General features: G+C 43.1%; 1 protein-coding gene across 3 annotated transcripts in view; it reads right to left on the bottom strand.

The window, feature by feature from the left end:
* RUSC2 (RUN and SH3 domain containing 2) overlaps positions 1 to 21299 on the bottom strand; it is a 61656-nt gene that overhangs the window by 17375 nt on the left and 22982 nt on the right. For 2 of the 3 annotated variants that reach the window (XM_082613538.1, XM_082613536.1), the window contains exon 1: positions 5068 to 5554. The exons of the other annotated variant lie outside the window; for it this stretch is intronic. The gene's annotated coding sequence lies outside the window, so the exon portion shown is untranslated. Of the gene's footprint in view, positions 1 to 5067; positions 5555 to 21299 lie in introns of those variants that run through there. 3 annotated transcript variants of the gene reach the window in all.

The following is a 21299-nucleotide window of genomic DNA, read 5'->3' as shown; positions in this document are numbered from 1 at the left end:
CCTTCTACCTGTGTCTTCACATAGTGTAACGGACAAGGGATCTTTCTGTTTTATAAAAGTGCTAATCTCATTCAGGAGGGCTCTGCTCTCAAGACCTAATCACCTCCCAAAGGCCCTACCTCTTACTACCATTACTTTTGGGACTTAGAATCCAACACATGAATGGGGGGGGAGGGGACACACAGACATTCAAACCATAGCAATATACATGGAAGAAAATTTGAAAGCATAAACAGGACCAAAATCTAAGGGTGCTCAGGTCCCTTATATAAAATGTTGTAGTATTTGCATATAACCTACACACATCCTCCCGTTTACTTTAAATCATCTTCAGATTACTTGTAATACCTGATACAACGTAAATGCTATGTAAACAGTTGTCAGAGCATGGCAAATTCAAGTTTAGCTTTTTGGAACTTTCTGGAACTTTTTTCCTGAATATTTTTAATCCTTGGTTGGTTGAATCTATGCATGCACAACCCGCAGATATGGAGGGCTGACTTTACAACAAAATGTTAACAGTGATTATTGCTGTTGAGTGATTTCCGATTTTTTTTTTTTTTTTTTTTGCGGTACGCGGGCCTCTCACTGTTGTGGCCTCTCCCGTTGCGGAGCACAGGCTCCAGACGCGCAGGCTCAGTGGCCATGGCTCACGGGCACAGCCGCTCCGCGGCATGTGGGATCTTCCTGGACCGGGGCACGAACCCATGTCCCCTGCATCGGCAGGCAGACTCTCAACCACTGCGCCACCAGGGAAGCCCGATTTCCGATTATTTTTAAATTTTATTCTTTTTGTTTCATCTAACTTTCTAATAAATATCTGTTATGTACATATATATATAGTTTTATTATTTATTTATTTACGGCTGTGTTGGGTCTTTGTTGCTGTGCGCAGGCTTTCTCTAGTTGCGACGAGCAGGGGCTACTCTTTGTTGCGGTGTGTGGTTTCTCATTGAGGTGGCTTCTCTTGTTGCGGAGCACAGGCTCTAGGTGCATGGGCTCCAGTACCTGTGGCTCATGGGCTCTAGAGCGCAGGCTCAGTAGTTGTAGCACACGGGCTTAGGTGCTCCGCGGCATGTGGGATCTTCCCAGACCAGGGCTCAAACCCGTGTCCCCTGCATTGGCAGGCGGATTCTTAACCCCTGCGCCACCAGGGAAGCCCCTATGTACATAATTTAAACAGTTTTTTTTCTTTAAGTGCTACAGATACTGTGGGTTTGGGGCTAGGGAAGGGGGCTTCCGCTTACGTGCAGTACTAGGCTTCCCCAGGGGCCAGGCCACAATCTGAGGCCTGGACTAAATGGAGCTTAAAGAACTTTCTTGTACACATGCAACTAATTTTAGGAGTACCTATGGGCTACAGCCATCACTTGATCTTCAATGAACACCCCTCCACCCCCTTTTATAGCACCATTTTCAAAAGGCATTCACAAGTAATACGCACATAAGAGTTTCTGATTTTGACCCACAAAACCACTGACTGGGTCATATACGCATTCAAATGGAAAAACAGAGCAACACATAGAGTCTGGAAAGCTGACTCTCTGAATCAGGGATAAAGCACAAATGAATGTGGAGGGTGATGGAGAACCTTTGGCTGGAGGGCGCTGAAGGTTTATTATGTTATGTTTACATATCTGTCCCCAGACTAGAGTGCAGTTCCTTGAGGAACAGGGTAGGGACTGTATCTAGGGATACAGTCAACCCTGTGTCCCTAGAACCCACGCATTGTGCTTGGAACATGGTAGGCACAGTAGGTTAGTTATCGACTCCTGTTCTACCCATTTTAAAAACTGACTTGTCTTTTTATTGTTGAGTTGTAGGAGTTTTAAAATTTATTCTGGATACAAGTCCTTTGTCAGATGTATGTCTTGAGAATATTTTCTCAAGTGGCCTTTTCTCAAATGTGACTTGCCAATTTGTTTTCTTAATGGTGTTTTTTAATTAATAGAAGTTTTTAATTTTTTTTTTTTTTTTTTTTTTTTTCGGTATGCGGGCCTCTCACTGCTGTGGCCTCTCCCGTTGCGGAGCACAGGCTCCGGATGCGCAGGCCCAGCGGCCATGGCTCACGGGCCCAGCCGCTCCGCGGCATATGGGATCCTCCCAGACCGGGGCACGAACCCGTATCCCCTGCATCGGCAGGCGGACTCTCAACCACTGCGCCACCAGGGAGGCCCCAGAAGTTTTTAATTTTATGAAGTCCCATTTATCTGTTTTTTTCTTTATGGTTAAATCTTTCTGTATGCTGTCTAAGAAAGCTTTGCCTGTCCCAAGGTCATAAAGAAATTTTCCTCTTTTTTTCCCTAAATGCTGTATAGTTTTAGCTTTTATATTTAGGTTGTGTTGAATCCTATTTTAAGCGTAAAGCTCTTTCACTGGTTGATTCCATTTTATTTTATATTTTTGTATCTCGGAGAAAGTCTTATTCCTTCCTGATCTGCCAATAGTTTCTCCACAGACAACTCCAGTTCAGCCAACTAAGGTAAAGTTCTACAGACACCTCATTAGACTTTGTACTCATGCTTTTTGCCCTGACACTTTCACAGTTTTTACAAAGCACTTCTTTATGTATGTCATCTCATTGATCCTCACAACAATGCACCAGAATAGGCAGAGCCATTTCTTTATTTAAAAAAATAAGGAGGGCTTCCCTGGTGGCGCAGTGGTTGAGAGTCCGCCTGCCGATGCAGGGGAGACGGGTTCGTGCCCCGGTCCGGGAAGATCCCACATGCCGCGGAGCGGCTGGGCCCGTGAGCCATGGCCGTTGAGCCTGCGTGTCCGGAGCCTGTGCTCCGCAACGGGAGAGGCCACAACAGTGAGAGGCCTGCGTACCGCAAAAAAACCAAACCAAACCAAACCAAAACAAACAAACAAAAAAAAACCAAACAAAACCCCCAAGGAAATCAACACCTAGAAAAAACAAATGACTTGCCCAAGATCTCTCAATGGATAAATGACAGAATTAAGTCAAGAGTCAGGAATCCTAATGTTTGACCTTTTTTCTTGATCAGTTAGGAATGTAATGAGAGTATACTGTACACGTGACTTGATTTCAAACACCACAGAACACATTTACTGAGAGCATATCTATTAGACTTCTCCCCCGGGGAGAGACATGTTCTATAACAAGACAAGTTCAATATTGTGGCCCATGAGCTCTAATAAAGGTGAAGAGAAAACAGTGAGATGGAAGAGCTCATTCCAGACGCTTTTTGTACCCTGATTAAATGGAGAGACATGGGAGATGAAGATGGGGAAGGAATAGAGAACCCAGAATAGGAAGAAAGTGGAAGAAAGTGCTCAGCTCTGCCTACCAGGTCGACAAAGAAGTGGTGGGCTTAGTCAGCATAAAGTTACCTGGTCTAGATCTCTAGAATCAGGGAAAGCTCTCCACGAGAGCCCTCTTCCTGGCCCTCATCACAAATGGGTGTCTCCTGGCCTATTATAATAATACTACTTATTAGTGATCATTTACTGAGAACTTACATGTAAGTTGTTTTACATATATCATCTCTAATTTCACTATAATCGTTTAAAGTAGACATAATCATCCCCATTTTACAGATGAGAAAACTGAAGCTTAGCAAGTGTGAGAAGTTAGCCCATAATTATACAGCTGAGATGGACGCAAATCCAGGTCTGCCCAATTCTTAATTCTTTCCATTACAACTGCCTCTCAGAGAAAAGATCAGGGCCACACCCTCTTCTTAAAGCCCCTACATTTACTCTGCTACCAAAGTAGATGCTTCCTACCTTTCCTGGATAGGCTCACACACACTAGTTTCCATTTACACAGTTTATACTTACCCACTTTACTAATCTCTGAACCCACAGTCCCTTTCATATTACTGCCCCATGCCCTAATAAACACTCTTCAATCCCACCTCCTGACCCAGTTCCCAGCTCACATCTCCCTGCCCCATTCACAGTCCTCAACGCCCCTTTCCCCTGCTCTGTAGTTCACATTCCTAGGTGCTTCCTGGGAACTAACACCTCCCACAACTTCCCCATGTATTATCCAACCACATTTTGCACAACATGGAACTACTGACTCCTATTAGCATATGTTTTTGAATCCTCCACCAAGGTGATCAATGGAGATGGGAATTTAAAGAACTCTTCCTATCTGCTCAGCAACTGGCTAACTCTGGGCAGGAAGATGTTCTAAACTTCAGAAGAAAGGTTTCCCTTGTCTTTGGTCTTCAGCATCTTTCTGCCAGTCATAGAATCCCTTCCCTCTTTTTTTAGCCTCCTGAGGAGGACGGGGAAGATGGTGATACTCGGCTGTTACTCTCTAGCAATCTGACCTTGACCTGAGGTCTGATGGGGAGCCTCAGTAGGACTGATAACCCTTTTCCTGTCTGGGTTCTCTCTTGGACAGGATTGAAGGGAAGAGAGCAGGAGGGTGGGTTTGGGAGTATCAACTTATGCTCAGGTCTCTTCCTGTTAGGAATCTAAGCCTATATAAGAAGACCAATTATAATAGGTCAGGTGCCCTAGGCACTACTTATCCCCACCAACCAATAATGTGGAGCCTCTTGGGCAACATTCTTTCTTATTCCATCCTTATCTGTAGCCTCTTGGCTCCCACAGCTCCAGAAGATATGGTATGTGTGTCTATGTGCACGTTCATATGTGCATGGAGGTAAAGGGTGGAATCAATGCTTCCCAGTACCTCCTGTGTGGATCCCTGCATGTCTCCATCATAAACTTACAGTAGCTGTAGGGGTATCTCCTCCCTATTAAGCCTTTGTTTCTAGATCTGACCCCCTCTACGCTGACCCGCACTATAACAGCCTCATTAGAGATGCTCAGAAAGGAAGAAGGGGATTTTCTCCTTCTTGACAAAATAGCATTAGCCCAAGCCTGTTTTTCCCCATCTCTGCACCACAGCCCAAATGTATGCATGGATGAGCTTGTCTAATGTTTGCGCTCATGCTCGCGCGCTCTCTCTCTCTCCCTCTTTCGGGAAGACAAAGCCAACCCTCGAAACCAGGGCCCAAATGTGCTGATCAGTTATTCTAGCATCTCTGCCCTGCCCCTCCCCCCAGCTCCGCTGAGCCATACCTCTGTAAGGAGCCTTAGCTGCATCTGGAGGCTTCTGTTCCTTTTGCACTCCGACCAAGCTCTATCTTGACAGTTCGAGCTGAGGCACTGTTCCACAGGACCACACAGGGGGAACTGGGCTGATTTCCTAAGATCTGATTTCTGCTAATACAATGGCATCGTTGCTAATGCAGGGAGGCTGCGCAATCCCAGCCCCAGTATCCTTGCCGCTGCTGCTGCCTCTGGTGCTGCGGTGACGTTGCTGCTAAGGGAAGGGGGAAGGGAAAGGAATAGGCATGCCCACAGTACAGCCGCTCAGCCTTCCTCCCTGCCAGTCCCTGTGGGCCCTTTAGCGTGGGGAAGGGGGAAGGTAGAGAAAGGAGTCAGCCACAGAGGGCAGTCGGTGCTGGAAGATGAGAACTCTCAAAGCGGCAAAGAAAAATAGCGAGAGAGCTGGGCCTCGCTCCTCTCTCATCCCTAGGAGTCTCAGGGAAAAGGTCTGGGAGGAGGCTTAGAGCTTCCTTCCTTCCTTAGGCCCCTCCTTTTACATCTCAGCCAGAAACCTCTCCCTCCTCTTTTCACCCACTCTGAATGACTCCTTGTTTTCCAGCTTTTTCCCTTCACTAGGATTCCAGACTAGCCTCAGGGTGGAGCAGCCAGCCTGGGAGGGGGTTCCTGAAGCCCTGCAGGGAGGCTGTAGGGACCAGTCATCATTCCACCAGCAGGAACACCAAGTTCCTAGACTTGGCAATAGGCTTTCTAGGGCGTGCCTCTTCAGAGAAACTGGGTCTGTCTCAGAAAAAAAGAGAGACTGGGCCATAGAGGCTTCTATGTACAGGGTGGTAGTGAGCCTTAGGATCAAGTTGGCTACAGGCCCCCTTCCTACCACAGGGTCTACTTCAGTTCCCTGGATCTTCAGAGGGTCTGCAAGTGGGACTGTAGCAGAGCCTTCCGTCCTCTCACCTACATCAGTTTTTGGTCAGTACTGAGTGGGGTCCAGCTGGGCCTGTGGGAAGGCAGAGTCCCTTTAGCCAGGCCAGGGGGCAGGAAGCCTATTTTCCTAGGGAAAGGAAGGCTAAGGAAAAGGAGTGGTCTTCCCCAGGCCTGAGAAAATTCTCAGCTCCGTCTGAAGACCTACAGAGCCCTCCACCCCTTCCCTGCTCCACCCTCGTCAGGTTCTGGGCCAGCTCTGTGGGAATCAGTAGACAGCGGAGAAGCCAGAGCCAGAGCCAGCTGTACAGTAAGTAGCAGCATGTCTCTGTCCAGTTCATGCCACTGCTGCCTGCTGCCATCCTTGGACACAGAGATGGTGTCAAGATGGGCTTGGCCCTCAAGCACTAGCCCTGCATAGAGCTCCTTCCAGTACTGACTCCCATCTGGACTCCACAGGCAAGCCCTTGGATTTCAGGTCCCTAAAAAGAAGCCTTAGGTCTACTGGCCAGGACACCATCAGCTACCACTCAGGATCCAGAAGATACGTTGTTTCTTTCCCCTCATTGTTGCTTCTATTCCCTATGAGACTCAAATGCTCAGTGACAGCATCCTAAGATGAACTGAGTTGCAGAAGAACAGAAGTTGCTGAAGACCCAAAGACCTATCTCCAACCTTGAAATAAATGTTTGAGGGGCCATGGCTTCTTGATCCTACAAAGCAGGAAACAATGAGGAAGGGAAGGAGAGAGGAAGGCAGCTGTTCATAAAACTAGCCATGAATGATCCCCTCAAGGACAGTGAAAGGTGTCACTGTACTTCCCTCTCCCCTAGCTGGGCTGTAGGCTGGGGCAAAGTCAATCTCCATGACCAGTGCTTAGAATTCCAGTAAGAGCTCTGGGCCCAGGGTCTTTGTCCCTGAAATTTCTGTGAGACTAAGCCATGCATTGTACTAGAGAGCTACTACTTAGGAAATGTTTCCAGCTGCCTACAGATGGTGGCAGCTATCATACTTTCAGTGCTTAACTTACTTCACTATATCACAGACCACATCATCACCTACTTTCCACCAACTATGGCCAAAGATCTATAGGGCTTTGATGAGAAGATCAAATTTTTTTCTGGCTAGAAACAAAATATAAAAACCATCACATTATAAACCACAATTGCCTCCTAACTAGTCTTCTCACCTGCAATTTACCTTCTATCTAGTACTGCCAGATTCATCTTCCTGAAGCCCCATCTTTATTCAACATGTCACTCCTGCCCCCTTTAATGGTTTTCCATTACCCAGAGAATCAAGTTCAAACTCATTTTGGCTTTCAACGTCCTCCATCTTGGCTGTCTACTCCCTCTCTACCCAACCTTACTTCCCATCCCCGGTCATGTAGTCCTTCAAACCTGTTTCATAAGCTCTTTCCACTCTTTGTTCAGATTCTCCTGCCTGTTACACTTGGCTAAACCTATGAGGAATTATCTAAAACCTACAAGGCCCAGATCAACTCCCCCATCAAGTCTTCACTGATCACCTTGGAGGCAGAAATGATCTCTGTCTTCTGAACTGTGGCTGCAGGTTGTTGATTTTACAGACAAGAAAAAAATCCCACAAAAGCCAGGGGATCAATACGGGATTGCCAATTTCTTATATCGCCAAGTAAGATCATTAAACAACAACAACAAAAAACACCCTACATCAACTATCACCATCATTTCATTAAAAAAGCACAGTCATTATTTTTCTTATTTCATTGTATACTGATGGAAGCTTCATCAGAAGCTAACATCAGTTCATGAGGGGTTTTTTAAAAAATTTAATTAATTAATTTATTTATTTATTGATGGCTGTGTTGGGTCTTCGTTTCTGTGCGAGGGCTTTCTCTAGTTGCGGCGAGCGGGGGCCACTCTTCATCGCAGTGCGCGGGCCTCTCACTGTTGCAGCCTCTCTTGTGGAGCACAAGCTCCAGACGCGCAGGCTCAGTAGCTGTGGCTCACAGGCCTAGTTGCTCCGCGGCATGTGGGATCTTCCCAGACCAGGGCTCGAACCCGTGTCCCCTGCATTGGCAGGCAGATTCTCAACCACTGCGCCACCAGGGAAGCCCCATGAGAGGTTTTGATTAAGTATATCACTTGTCACTTGACATGGTTATGTTCTTTTTTTGCATATCTGCCTTAATGGCTCTTCTAGACTGCAAAGTCCAAGTTATAGTCATCTCTGTATCTCCAATACCCAGAGCTTAGGACAGTATCATTTTTATTTTGTGTTTCCTATAATACTAGCACAGTGTTTGGCTTACAGAAGGTGGTTAGTCAAAGTCTTGTTGAATAAGAGTAATACAAAAAGAGTGAGAGAGTAAATGAAAGTAAGTGGTGGGCAGATCTGACTCAAAAGGCTGACAGAGAAGCTCCCTGCTGTTCATGAGAAAATGAAAAGGTCTGTTAAAAGACAGCTTAGCAAAAAAAGGAATAATCCTTCATAACCTTGAGTTAGTTAATGCATTCTTAGACATGATACCACAAGTACAAGTGACAAAAGAAAAAAATAGGTAAGTTGGGGCTTCCCTGGTGGCGCAGTGGTTAAGAATCCACCTGCCAATGCAGGGGACATGGGTTCAATCCCTGGTCCGGGAAGATCCCACATGCCGTGCAGCAACTAAGCCCGTGTGCCACAACTACTGAGCCTGTGCTCTAGAGCCCATGAGCCACACAACTACTGAGCCCACGTGCCACAACTACTGAAGCCTATGCACCTAGAGCCTGTGCTCCACAGCAAGAGAAGTCACCACAATGAGAAGCCTGCGCACCGCAACGAAGAGTAGCCCCCGCTCGCCGCAACCAGAGAAAGCCCACACGCAGCAATGAAGACCCAATGCAGCCAAAAATAAAAAATAAAATTAAAATAAAATAATAAAGTAAATAAATGTATATTAAAAAATAGGTAAGTTGGACTTCATAAAACTTTAAAACTTTTGTGCTTTAAAGAACACAATCAAGATAGTGAAAAGACAACCCACAGAATGGGAGAAAACATTTACAAATCATATATCTGATAAGGGAATTCTATCCAGAATACATAAAGGACTTTTACAATTCAGCAATAAAAAGACACATAACCCAATTTAAAAATGGGCAAAGGATCTGAATAGACATTTCTCTAAAGGAGACAAACAAATGGTCAATAAGCATATGAAAAGATGCTCAACATCATTAGTTATTAGGGAAGTGCAAATCAAAACTTAAATGAGATACTACCCCCTACTAGAATGGCTAAATAAAAAAGAGAGAAAATAACAAGTGTTGATGACAATGTGGAGAAATTAGAACCCTCATATATTGCTGGGAGGATTGTAAGATGGTTCAGTCACTTTAGAAAATAGTCTGGTAGTTCCTCAAAATGTAAAACACAGAGTTACTATATGACCCAGAAATTCTACTCCTAGATATCTACCCCAAAGAAATGAAAACATATCTTCACACAAAAGCTTGCATATGAATGTTCATAGCAGCATTATTTATAACAGCCAAAAAGTGGGAATAACTCAATATCCATTAACAGATGAATGGATAGATAAAATGTGGTATATTCATAAAACGGAATATTATTTGGTAATAAAAAGAAACATGCTACAATATGGATGAACCTTGAAAACATTATGCTAAGTGAAAGATGCTGAACACAAAAGGCCACATATTGTTTGACTGCATATGAAATGCCCAGACTAGGCAAATCTATGGAGACAAAAAGTAGATTAGTGGGACTTCCTTGGTGGTGCAGTGGTTAAGAATCTGCCTGCCAATGCAGGGGACATGGGTTCGAACCCTGGTCCGGGAAGATCCCACATGCCGTGGAGCAACTAAGCCCGTGTGCCACAACTGCTGAGCCTGCGCTCTAGAACCCGCGAGCCACAACTACTGAGTCCATGTGACACAACTACTGAAGCCCACGTGCCTAGAGCCTGTGCTCCGCAACAAGAGAAGCCACCGCAATGACAAGCCCGTGCAACGCAGTGAAGAGCAGCCCCTGCACGCCGCAACTAGAGAAAGCCCATGTGCAGCAACGAAGACCCAATGCAGCCAAAATAAATAAATAAATAAATTTATTTATTTATTTAAAAAAAAAAGTAGGGTAGTGGCTGCCAGGGACTTGGGGGAAGGGAAAATGGGGAGGGATTATTATTGGGTTTGGGATTTCTTTTAGGGATGATGCAAATGTTCTAAAATTAGATTACGGTGATGGTTGCACAACTCTGTGAATATACTAGTAACAGTTGAATAGTATACTTAAAAAAATTTTTTTTATTGGATTATAGTTGCTTTACAATGTTGTATTAGTTTCTATTGTACAGCAAAGTGAATCAGCTATACGTATACATATATCCCCTCTTTTTTGAATAGTATACTTTAAATGGTGAAACAGATGTCAATTATATCTCAATAAAGCTGTTAAAAAAAAAAAAAAAGAAGCTGCAGCAGTGAATGGTGTTGCTCAGCTCCACAGAGGCAGGAGTCTTTAAAGGCTCCGTGACTGGGTGGGTGTGGGGTGGCAGAAACTCAGGTGTACTAGAAAGCAGAGGGTATCACTGCCATGGCAACCTAAGGACCTTAGACAATTCCCCCTTCCTTCTGTTTCTTTCAATACCAAAATTCTTAGAACAATGAACTATGTTAATTCTACTTTCTCCTTAACTATTTCTTAAACATCGGAAGTCTGTCTTCTTTTAATTAATACATGAACTGTCCGAAGCAGTTCTAATTTTTAAACCCATAATATTTAAATTGCCTGACACTTAGCCATCCCCTCCTACTGAAACCCTCTTTTGCCTTTGGCTTCCATAACAACAACCCTAAGTAGAACCCTAAGTTCTACTTCTTAGATCATTCTTTCTTAGTTGTTTAATACAATACCTGACCTATATTTAAAGGTAGATTTACATCAGGGCTCAGACCTGAAGTCTTTTTCAACCTGAGAAGTGTTTAGCCCTTCCCATTATACTGTTGATTTCCAAATCTTACATTCTTCCTGCATTTCCAGAATCAAATCTCCAATACTGTATTAGGTACTACTTATTATTACCTCAAATTCAACACGTTTAAAACCAAATTGAGGGACTTCCCTGGTGGCCCGGTGGTTGAGAATCCATCTTGCAATACAGGGGATGCCAGTTCGATCCCTGGTCGGGGAACTAAGATGCCACATGCCGCAGGGCAACTGAGCCCGCGCGCTGCAACTACTGAGCCCACATGCTCTGGAGCGTGGGTGCCACAACTGGAGAGCCCACACATCATGACTAGAGAGAAGCCTGTGCACTGCAGTGAGGAGCCCGCGCGCTGCAATGGAAGATCCCACATGCGGCAACTAAGACCCATTGCAGCCAATAAATAAACAAACAAACAAATAAATATTAAGGAAACTGTCCTTAAAAATAAAAAATAAAAAAATAAAGCCAAATTGATTTTTCTATTTCAAATCGGCTTTCTTTGGACTACCAGTAACACAAAATTGAAAATACAAGAATCATCTGGACTCTCTCCTCACGTTCAGACAATCACCAAGTCATGCTGAGTCTAACTTCCAATGTTTTAGGCATTGATCTAATAATTTACTGTACTCTTACCACATTCCAACTACTATGCTAAGCACTTACATTATCTCATTTAATCCATATAACCACTCTCTAAGCTAAGTATTGGTATCTGTATTTCATGGATGAGAAATCTGAGGCTCAGAGCTATTAAATAACCTTCCTAAGGTAACTCAGTCAGTAATGTCTGATCTGGGATTCAAACACAGAACTGTCTGATTCCAAAGTCAGTGTTCTTAACCACTTGTTACATTGCCTTTCGAGTTCCCATCCCTACTCCTATCATCCTAGTTCAGACCTGCAGCACCTCTCCTCTGAATTATTATATAGTCTTCTAACTAGCTTTCTTGCTTTCATTTTGGCTCTTTCCTCCCAGCTATCCTATATACTGACACAAGGCCAATCTCCCCAAGTACTGCCTTCAATATGTCACCTTACTACTAAAAAGCCTTCAGTGGCTCCCAACTGCCTACAGGATAATCCAAATTCCTCAATGTGGTATTCAAAGTTCCTTCCTACTTATCCAACCATGTTCCATCACATGCCAAATTTATTCTGAATTTTGAGTTTTGGCTCACTCCACTGGGAAGATATCTGGAATGCTCTCTCTCCCTATTTCCCTTGTCTTTTTTAAAAAAAGGATCTAGCTCAAATTCTACCATTTCTGGAAGCTTTTCTTTATCATGAACGTCTTTTCTTCTGAACTTTTTCAATACCAATTATCTGTACACCTCATTTGGTACCAAGTCTTGGACATTTTATTTTGTTATTTATCTCTTGATGACAGCAGACTTTTGGAAGGTGGGACTGTGTCTTATATCTTGATAAGTAATTCTGAGCCCAGAGCCTTGGCACTTAGTAGGTCACCAGCAATGTTTGGTAAAGCTACTGAATGGCAAGCCCAGTGGGCTAGCTGGACTCAAGTCCGCTTTCTGAAGGTTAGCTTAGTCTGAGAATAGCGTATTTGATAAGAGGCGAGGAAGGAAGGAAGGAAGATGAAAACCAAAAACCTGAGCCTTAGTAAATAAATCTTCAAGGCCAAGATCTTAAACTCTTAACTCCTCATTTCTCTCTATTTCGTACTGAGAATGGAAAGATGACTGAACAGCCATGTCCTCAATCAGTACTTCCCCACCATTTATTCCCACAGTCATGATCCTAGAGCAAAGGTTGCCAAGTGACAGCCTGATGGTCACATCTTGTGTGTCAACAGATTTTATGTGGTTTGCACAGTAAAAATGCCACCATAAAAATTTTTTTTAAATTTCCAGTTTGTGTTGCTTGAAAAATCAGAAGAACTGACCATACCAGTCCCTCATTCCTAGAAGGTAACAATCAGCTGGAGATGTGGCTGCCCTTATTTATAAGATGGGCATGTGCCCTTCAGTTTGACATGTTCTCACCATTCCCTCTGGTCTTTTGTACTAGTCAGCTTCATTGCTTCACTATACTCATTTGCTTTATTTGCCTGGATCCTACAAAGCATTTGAGTTTACAACCCCTCCCCAGAGTAACAGTTATGCTTTTCCTTCATATCCTCAACCCCCGATTTACCTCACATTACCACAATGATGTTCAATGCAGTATTATTTGCAACAGCAAAAACCTGAAAACATTCTAAATATCTAATAGAAAAATGCCTAATTAAATGGTGGTCTAGCCATGCAATGGAATATAATGAAACCATAGGAATTACGTTTATAATGAATGTTTACTGGTACAGAAAAAGGCTTAAAAGCTAATAAAAAAAAGTAGGATATCAAATTGTACAGAGAGACTTCTGTTTCCTGTATTAGAGTGAACAAGATATTAAGGGAGTCCCTTCTACTACAAAAAACTATATCCTGTATAACATATACTTTTTAAAGAATTTCAGGGCTTACAGTAAATAGGAAAAATCTCCAAGGCTATTTGCCCCACCCCCCAAAAGGGGGAAAAAAAAAATCATGAGCTGTGGAATAAGCAAGGGGTAAAACAACAGTTTCTTGAGGGCTAATTCCCAAAGCATTCCTATTATGGTCAGAACGACAAGCCCTGGACCACTAGTAAGATGAGGGAGCCAAACCCAAGACCCCCATAGTAGGCTGAGACCCTTGAAGCAAGTTCAAGTGATCCAGGGTTGGTGGTTCCTCCCAACTGCTGGAGGAAAATATCTCCAACTTAAGTTGACAGCATTCTCAAAATTAAAGAGTAAGCAAAAATTAGTTTGTATCAAAGATCACAGCTATACATGGAAACAAGATACCATGAATGAATAACAGAAAACAACAAATAATAGATTTAAACTGCAAGAATTTCAAATATTAAGAATGCCAGACACAGAACACGAATCAGCTATGTGTGAAATGTTTTAAATAAAGGATAAAATCTCAAAGATAAGCAATTAGCAAGAGACTTACTAGAGAGATCCAGGGTGGTGAAAATATATCTGAATATAACCACTGGCTACTGAGCATTCTTAGGCCTGGATCAGGCTATTCTATAGGGAATCACTAGGCGAAAAAAAGGATGTGGAGGCTAAGGGGAGATATTATACCTCCTGCTACGGATCTGAACAGTGTCTACTCAAAACAGTGTGTGAAAGTGATCTATAAATTATAAATGTTTTATAGAAATGTAATGCATTGTTATTACTCTTTAAAAATGCCAGCATCCATTGAAGATTTTTACCTGAATTAGTTATTTACTGTGATGGTTGAAAAATGATGATTTTCTCTCTATTATTCCTCCTACATTTATTAGCTGGCATTCCAATATGAGAAAGATTTCCCTTTTCCTTCCTATTTATTTTTTTGGTATTGGTATATATTCTCAGCTTTTTTTTTTTTTAATTCAATGGGTCATAATCTATTGCTGATATTATTGATTTTGTTGGTCATTATCTCAGATTAGCACTACTTGGCATTTTTCTTTTTCATTGTGAAGATCTTCATTATTGTGTACAAATTTTTAAAAATTATTTATTTTGGAATAAGTTTTAGAAAAGTTGCAAAGATAGTTAAGAGTGTTCCCGTATGTCCTTCAACCAGTACCCCTAATATTACCATCTTACATAATCATGGTGCATTTGTTAAAACAAGGAAATCATCATTGAATATATTACTATTACCTAAACTTGCAGACTATATGGATTTTGCCAGTTTTCCCACTAATGTCCTTTTTCTATTATTTGGCTTTTTAAAAACTAAACATATATATCACTTTTATAAAACATAAATTGATTAAAAACAAAATAAAGCCACCCACCCCCCCTTCAAAAGATATGTAGATGTATACTGGAGGCTACAGATAGACAGCTTGGACAGTGCTTTAAGGCAGCTTAGCGAAGAAAAAGATTTGTACTTCCCATAATCAAGACACTGAATAGTTTTGGAAACTATCAGGCAGGTAATTTTTAGCAAAAGCAAGCAATACTGAAAAATAGATAAGGCTATGTTATCTTAGTATATTTCTGTCCCTAGTGTTTCCCAATAATCACTCTGCTTACCTTTTACCTCAGGACACACTTCTTTGGAAGTACTTTTGCTTGTGTTGACCTAGTCAGGTATCCTCTACACCAGCAATAACCTACGTTAAGTAACTCCTTTTGGCCATGTTTTTACCTCAGACTGCATGACTGACTGTAGTAGGAAAGGTCAGAAGTGCCCAAATCATAACAAATAAAAATAAACTACGATTTTCTATATACTCTCTTCTCTGATGTAGAAGCATCCCAAGGCCATTAATTAATATCATCTCAGGAGTCAATCAATCAATCAATCAAACAAGCAATCAAGCCACAAGTATTCACGGTATACACTTCTACTGTGTATACAGCACTGTGCTGGATGTTTAGGGGTAAGAAAGCTCAACTTGAGAGGCTCATGATTTTGTTAAAATCATTGCCAACATGTCTCTGGGGAGGGCTAGGGCAGCAAGAAGGATGTTTTAGGATGTAAGACAAGGGTTAGAGCAGTGGTTTCAAACTTTTTAGCCCCAACACATAAAACAAAGCTATTCTGGTTGAAGCAGGGAAGGCCTAAGGCCCCATACACTCCAACTCCCTCTCTCCACTACAGGGCCCCCAAAGGCACTTCCAGGGGACCCTAGGGCTCAGAGGAAGCAATTCTGAAAACCTCTGGGGAAAGACAAAGGCAAGACTGAACATGGTTGGTTGGGGTCGGGGAAATGGGGAGCGAAACAAATTATTAACTGAGAGAAATCACCTTTCTTTTTTCATGGCTCTCAAATCAAGTATGTTTGGAAAATGATGTCAATTAACTGCACTATCAGCAGACTTACTTACTTCTGAGTACAGAAAATAACTTTCTATGTGAATTCAGAAAAATCAGTTTGTATAATTACCTTTCATGCCTGCTAAGGTTCTATGTCTTTATAGGCCATGAGATTTGATGGAGACTCTGAATTACCTATAAAATACTTCTGAAATGTGTGAGAGGTGCTGAAAGAATTTGGAGATTTAAGAATTGGTGGTAATAATGATTCCTGTGGTGTCTGGGCTGAGTTGCAAGGAGAGAATAAACAGGCTGTTAGATGCCTGAGAGCACCTGGCTTATGGCATTAGGAGTCTGATTCACAAATGGAATAGCAGCCAATGCCCAGGAGCACATCTATCTTTCCTCCAGGTTGTGTGTAGCTGCTCCTAGCTGAGGAGGCCACTGTTCCAAACTGGTATTATGTTATTTTGGACTCCAAGTGAGGCCAGCCAGCATGCTAGGAGTGTGTTAGAAGAGGCCTAGCCTGCTTCCTTATCAGGCCTCCCTAATGTAGAGTCTTCTTTCAAAGCACAGAGCTTGCTTTGCTTTTGGCTTCTCAAATATGTTACAGAGGAACTTCCCTGGTGGCACAGTGGTTAAGAATCCACCTGCCAATGCAGGGGACACGGGTTCGAGCCCTGGTCTGGGAAGATCCCACATGCTGCGGAGCAACTAAGCCCGCATGCCACAACTACTGAGCCTGTGCTCTACAGCCCGCGAGCCACAACTACTGAGCCCACGTGCCACAACTACTGAGGCCCGTGAGCCTAGAACCCGTGCTCCGCAACAAGAGAAGTCATGGCAATGAGAAGCCCGCGCACCGCAATGAAGAGTAGTCCCCTCTCGCTGCAACTAGAGAAAGCCCGCGCACAAAAGCGAAGACCCAATGCAGCAAAAAATTAAAAACAAACAAAAAAATATGTTACAGAAAGGTTCAGCTAAAAGTCCACTCCCAAAAGTCAAACACACTCTAGAAGAGGTTTGGTTCTGAAGTAGAATGGGCTCTTTCCTAGGACCACCTGGTGTGGGTTTATCGTCTTTTCCCCAAGTCTATCACCTCCCTTATGAACTGGAAATATGCAGGCACCTTTAATGTAACCAAAATCACAGACAGAACATCTAGGGGTAGAACCCCAAACAAGCTCCAAGCCTTTTACCTCTCACGCTCAGCTGAGAGGAGACTGCAGCACTAGGAATTATACCCGGGAAAAGGATAAGCTCGAAGTCACTGACCTCACTGAGCTGTAAAGGGTCACTTTCCTTTATTCCATAAAAATAAAATAATAATAAACTCAGCTTTGTTCCAGGTTCTCCTTCTGCTCAAAAGGGATTACACCTAGATAAATATTCTCTTCCACCAATCCAGCCAGCAAGTGTATGCCTTCCTCCATTAGATCAATCATTTTATTCCCTCCTTAATTCAACTCATAGCACCTGTTTGTGGAGGCAGACTGCTAAATCAGATGACTTCTTAAGGTCCCTTTCAGCTCTAATTACAAACTAAGCCAAATTAAAACCTTGGGCCCAAGGGAAGGTTCCTATGAAGTGTGCTAATAAATGTCCTCCCTCTCACCCTCCTCCCTTTCAACATAAATACACAGATACACACACACACACACACACATCCCTATGCTTCCAAGTGCCTTGCTTCTAACTGCTACAATTAGAAGTCTCTAAAGATTGAGAATTTGCTGTAAATCCTACCTCTTTTGCGGATGTAGGTTAGGGATAGAGAGGAAGACTATAGGGAATTAGGAAAGATTTAGTTCCTACCTTGACAGACTGATTTCTTCAGATGGAGGGGATGGAGGATGCAGCAGTGGAGAGAGATAAAGCCTCCTAATGCTGGGTATAGGTGAGCAGCAAGGAGCAGGAAACCACCAAGACCAGAGACAGTGTACCAGGGGTGGGTGTTGAAAGGTCCAACGTGGGCCGCTCTACTTGGAGGATAGCTCTCAAGTGTATATTTGCAAAAGCAAGTTAGCTGGGACAAAAAAGGCCCCTATGCTTCTTGATTGTTCAGCGTGGTCAACCCTTTGCTCTTCCTTGGGCTGTTCCTTTCAGCTTCTAGGCTCTAGGAAGCAAAGCCAGAGTGTTTTCTGCTTCCCCTCCCCCAAGGCAGTGGACTGAGTCCTGCAGGCTGGTAAGCTGTTATCCAATCAGACTGTCAAAGGCTGTAAATAAAAGGCCACATATGCATAGTGAAATAGGCTATGAGAAGAATCTAGATTGAATTACCACAAGCCAGTTGTGGAGACAGGGTGGGGGAGGTAGGAGAAAGGATAGAGATGCATAACTGCCCTTCAAGGAAATATTTTCATTCAAGCACACTCCTCCCTCAGCATGACTGCTAGAAGCCATCAAAGCCTTGCTCCCCAAGGAACTAGGTTCTAGTCTGACCCTATTCTCAGCAGAGGGGTCATAGTCCCAGAGACCCCTCAGTCAAGTCAAAAGCCTTTTCCCGGCTGTAACTTACGTTCCAATAGACTTTAGGTGACAGTCTCTGAGTCCAGCTCACGGTGCTTGGTAAGAGCACTGGGACTGCCTCACTAGCGGTCGGCTGCAAAGACCATTTCTTTGTACCAGATACTGTATCTCCTTTGGTTATAAGACTAAAGTAAGAGTAAACTGATATTAAACAAAAAATTTTTAAAGCAGGTGTCTGGAGTCTTGTCTGGGTCTGGAATATCCAGGACCCTAGGTTCTGTAATGACTCAGGGTATGGATTTTGGTGTTGACAGGTTTGGATTCAAATCTGACATGCTACTTGCCAGCTGGGACTTCAGGAAGTTATTCAACTTCACTAAACTTTAGCTTCCTCATTTGTAAAACTGTCATGATATTTTCCCTCAAAGGCTTGAGGGAGAATGAAATAAGATATTATACGTAAGTGCCTGACACAAGGTAAGTGCTCAGTTATGGTCACTATTATTATTATATCTTTGTCAGTGACCAATGGAGTCCTTACCTCTCTCCTTTCCCAATTTCCCAGAAAACCTAAAGGCTCCAGGTCCAGGGAACTGGCAGGCAAAACCTCTTCAAAAGAGCCAAAGGAACTGGAAAGAGTCATGTTCCTTTTTTCCCCTCCCCTGCACTAGGACTGAATCAGTAATCCGGTGCCCATTACACTCTGGCCTGGCAGGCTGGCCCTAGGAGCCTAAGGCTTTCCCAAACCAAAGACACTAATCCATCTCTAGTACTACCTGTTGTGGGGCATGCTCCCAGACTGCTGGTGCTTCTCCAGGGGCCCCAGATCAGATTCCAGTAGATGGAGGAAAGAAACAGTCTGATCCCAAGCTGGCAGGATAGGTCTGTCCAGGCTGTTGTCTGCCCATCACAGCTGCCTGTGAGGCCTATAGGTTAATAATAGCAACTCTGATGCCAGTGGATTAAGACGGCACAGTAGGAGGTGTTTATTTTTACACTCTGGCGTCAGTATCAAGTTCTACTGGTTACTTCCCAAATCTAGGGCAGCTTCCTGCTACAGGAGTGGCCTCAGGCTTCTCCAGGATGCTAAGTTGGATTCTGGAGGAAACAAGCCTTGTTGAAACAGTTTAGTATCAACAGGGACAGGGAAGGGGAAAAAGGAACAAACAGAGCTGTCGTATGTCCAGTTGTCTGGTCCCAAATCTTCGAAACCAGGTGGACCTCAACTGAGAGCTGTTGTTCATGGCATTTTCCTGAGTCAGGCAGGCCCTGGACAAGAGACCTAATCCGTTGTTTTGGAAGGGCGGGCACACACACACACATACACACAAGGGTGGGCACACACATACATACACACACACACACACACGCACATTGGCTGCACTGAAATGACTTGGATAAAATGAAGTAAAGACTGTTACTTAACTAACCAGAAGCGCAGCCTTGTCAGTCACAAGTCCCAGATCAGTGCTGTGAGTGCTGACCTTGTGAGAAAAAGAAAAAAGCCCACCTGGGAGGGTTTTATAGGATATGTGAAAGAAAGGATGGTTAGGCTGGTCCTTATTTTATTTGCACAGAATTTTTAGCAGGTATATCAAATCCCTTGAAAATTTATTTGGCCAGAGCTTCTTTCCTAGAAATGACACAATAGGATAGAAATACCAAGAAACCAGCTTTCATCTGGCGAGGAGTCAGTGCCCAGAAAAATCTTTCCTGAAAGCCTTTTTCTCCCCCAAGGCCTAGAGGTTGGGGTCCCAGGGACCTTACACTTTGACCACAGTATCTGGAACTCCGTGGATATCCGACTCACGTCCCTGAAAGGCAGTTCCTAACACAGATTTCATCTTGTCCCATCAGGCAGACAGGGATGCGAGGAGGCTGGCAGCTGGATAGCTGATGTAAATAGATGGGGACTGGCCTACTGAGAGGTCATGTGCACAGCAGGCCACTGTGGAATGACAAAAATGTACCACATACCAGGTAGGAATGCTGAAGTGCAAAGAAAGCAGCCAAGCAGCCAAGCACACAATAACAGTGACTCCATCATCTTCCTGCCTAAGGCTGACTCATAACCATCATCAGAGACACAACGTATCAACATCTCGAGGAGCAGGAAGGTAGGCTGGTGAACCATTCGTTCAGTACTTTTTCTCCTATCATTCAAGGCTTATCTACCTGGTCATCATAACAACAACGCAGCCTCAGAAACAATCAGATTTGATGACTAGAGATATAGGGTTTGTTCTTAGCTCCGTCTGGAAGCTACTCATGCCTAGGATAGTGGCAGGATGCCCAAGGATAGGAACACTGCTTTCATTCTTGGCTTTTTCTCTGACTTGCTGGGTCATCTGGGGGCAGGGTACCTGTCCTCTCAAAGTTCTAGGTTTACCATTTGGAAAAGGGGCTAATTGTATCTACCTTCTGGTGTTATGGCAAGAAAAAAATATTTGAACAATTAGGATATTAAGTAGCAAAAATGCAGCTAGAGACGATCATACTAAGTGAAGTCAGAAAGAGAGACAAATATCATATGATATCACTTATATGTGGAATCTAAAATATGACACAAATGAACCTATCTACGAAACAGAAACAGAATTACAGACATAGAGAACAGACTGGTGGTTGCCAAGGGGGAGAGGATTGGGGGAGGGGTGGAGTGGGAGGTTGGGGTTAGCAGATGTGAGCTATTATATGTGGAATGGATAAACTACAAGGTTCTACTTTGTAGCACAGGGAACTATATTCAATATCCTATGATAAACCATAATGGAAAAGAATATTAAAAATATATATCATAAATATATTAAAAATATATCATAAATATATAGAACTGAATATATATATAAAAAACTGAATCACTTTGCTATATAGCAGAAATTGACACAACATTGTAAATCAACTATACTTCAATAAAAAATAAGTAGCAAAAAATTTAAATACTATAAACTCTTTGGATAAAGTATTTTAGAAATATAACAACTGTCATTCATGCATATAGGTAGAGAGCCCTGGCCTTATGTATTTTCCTTCTTCTAGGTCACGGTGGCCATGTTGGGAAG

This window comes from Mesoplodon mirus (assembly GCF_964341445.2).
Source record: "Mesoplodon mirus genome assembly, chromosome: 1".
Taxonomy (NCBI): domain Eukaryota; kingdom Metazoa; phylum Chordata; class Mammalia; order Artiodactyla; family Ziphiidae; genus Mesoplodon; species Mesoplodon mirus.
This window is presented reverse-complemented; position numbering and strand designations above follow the sequence as displayed.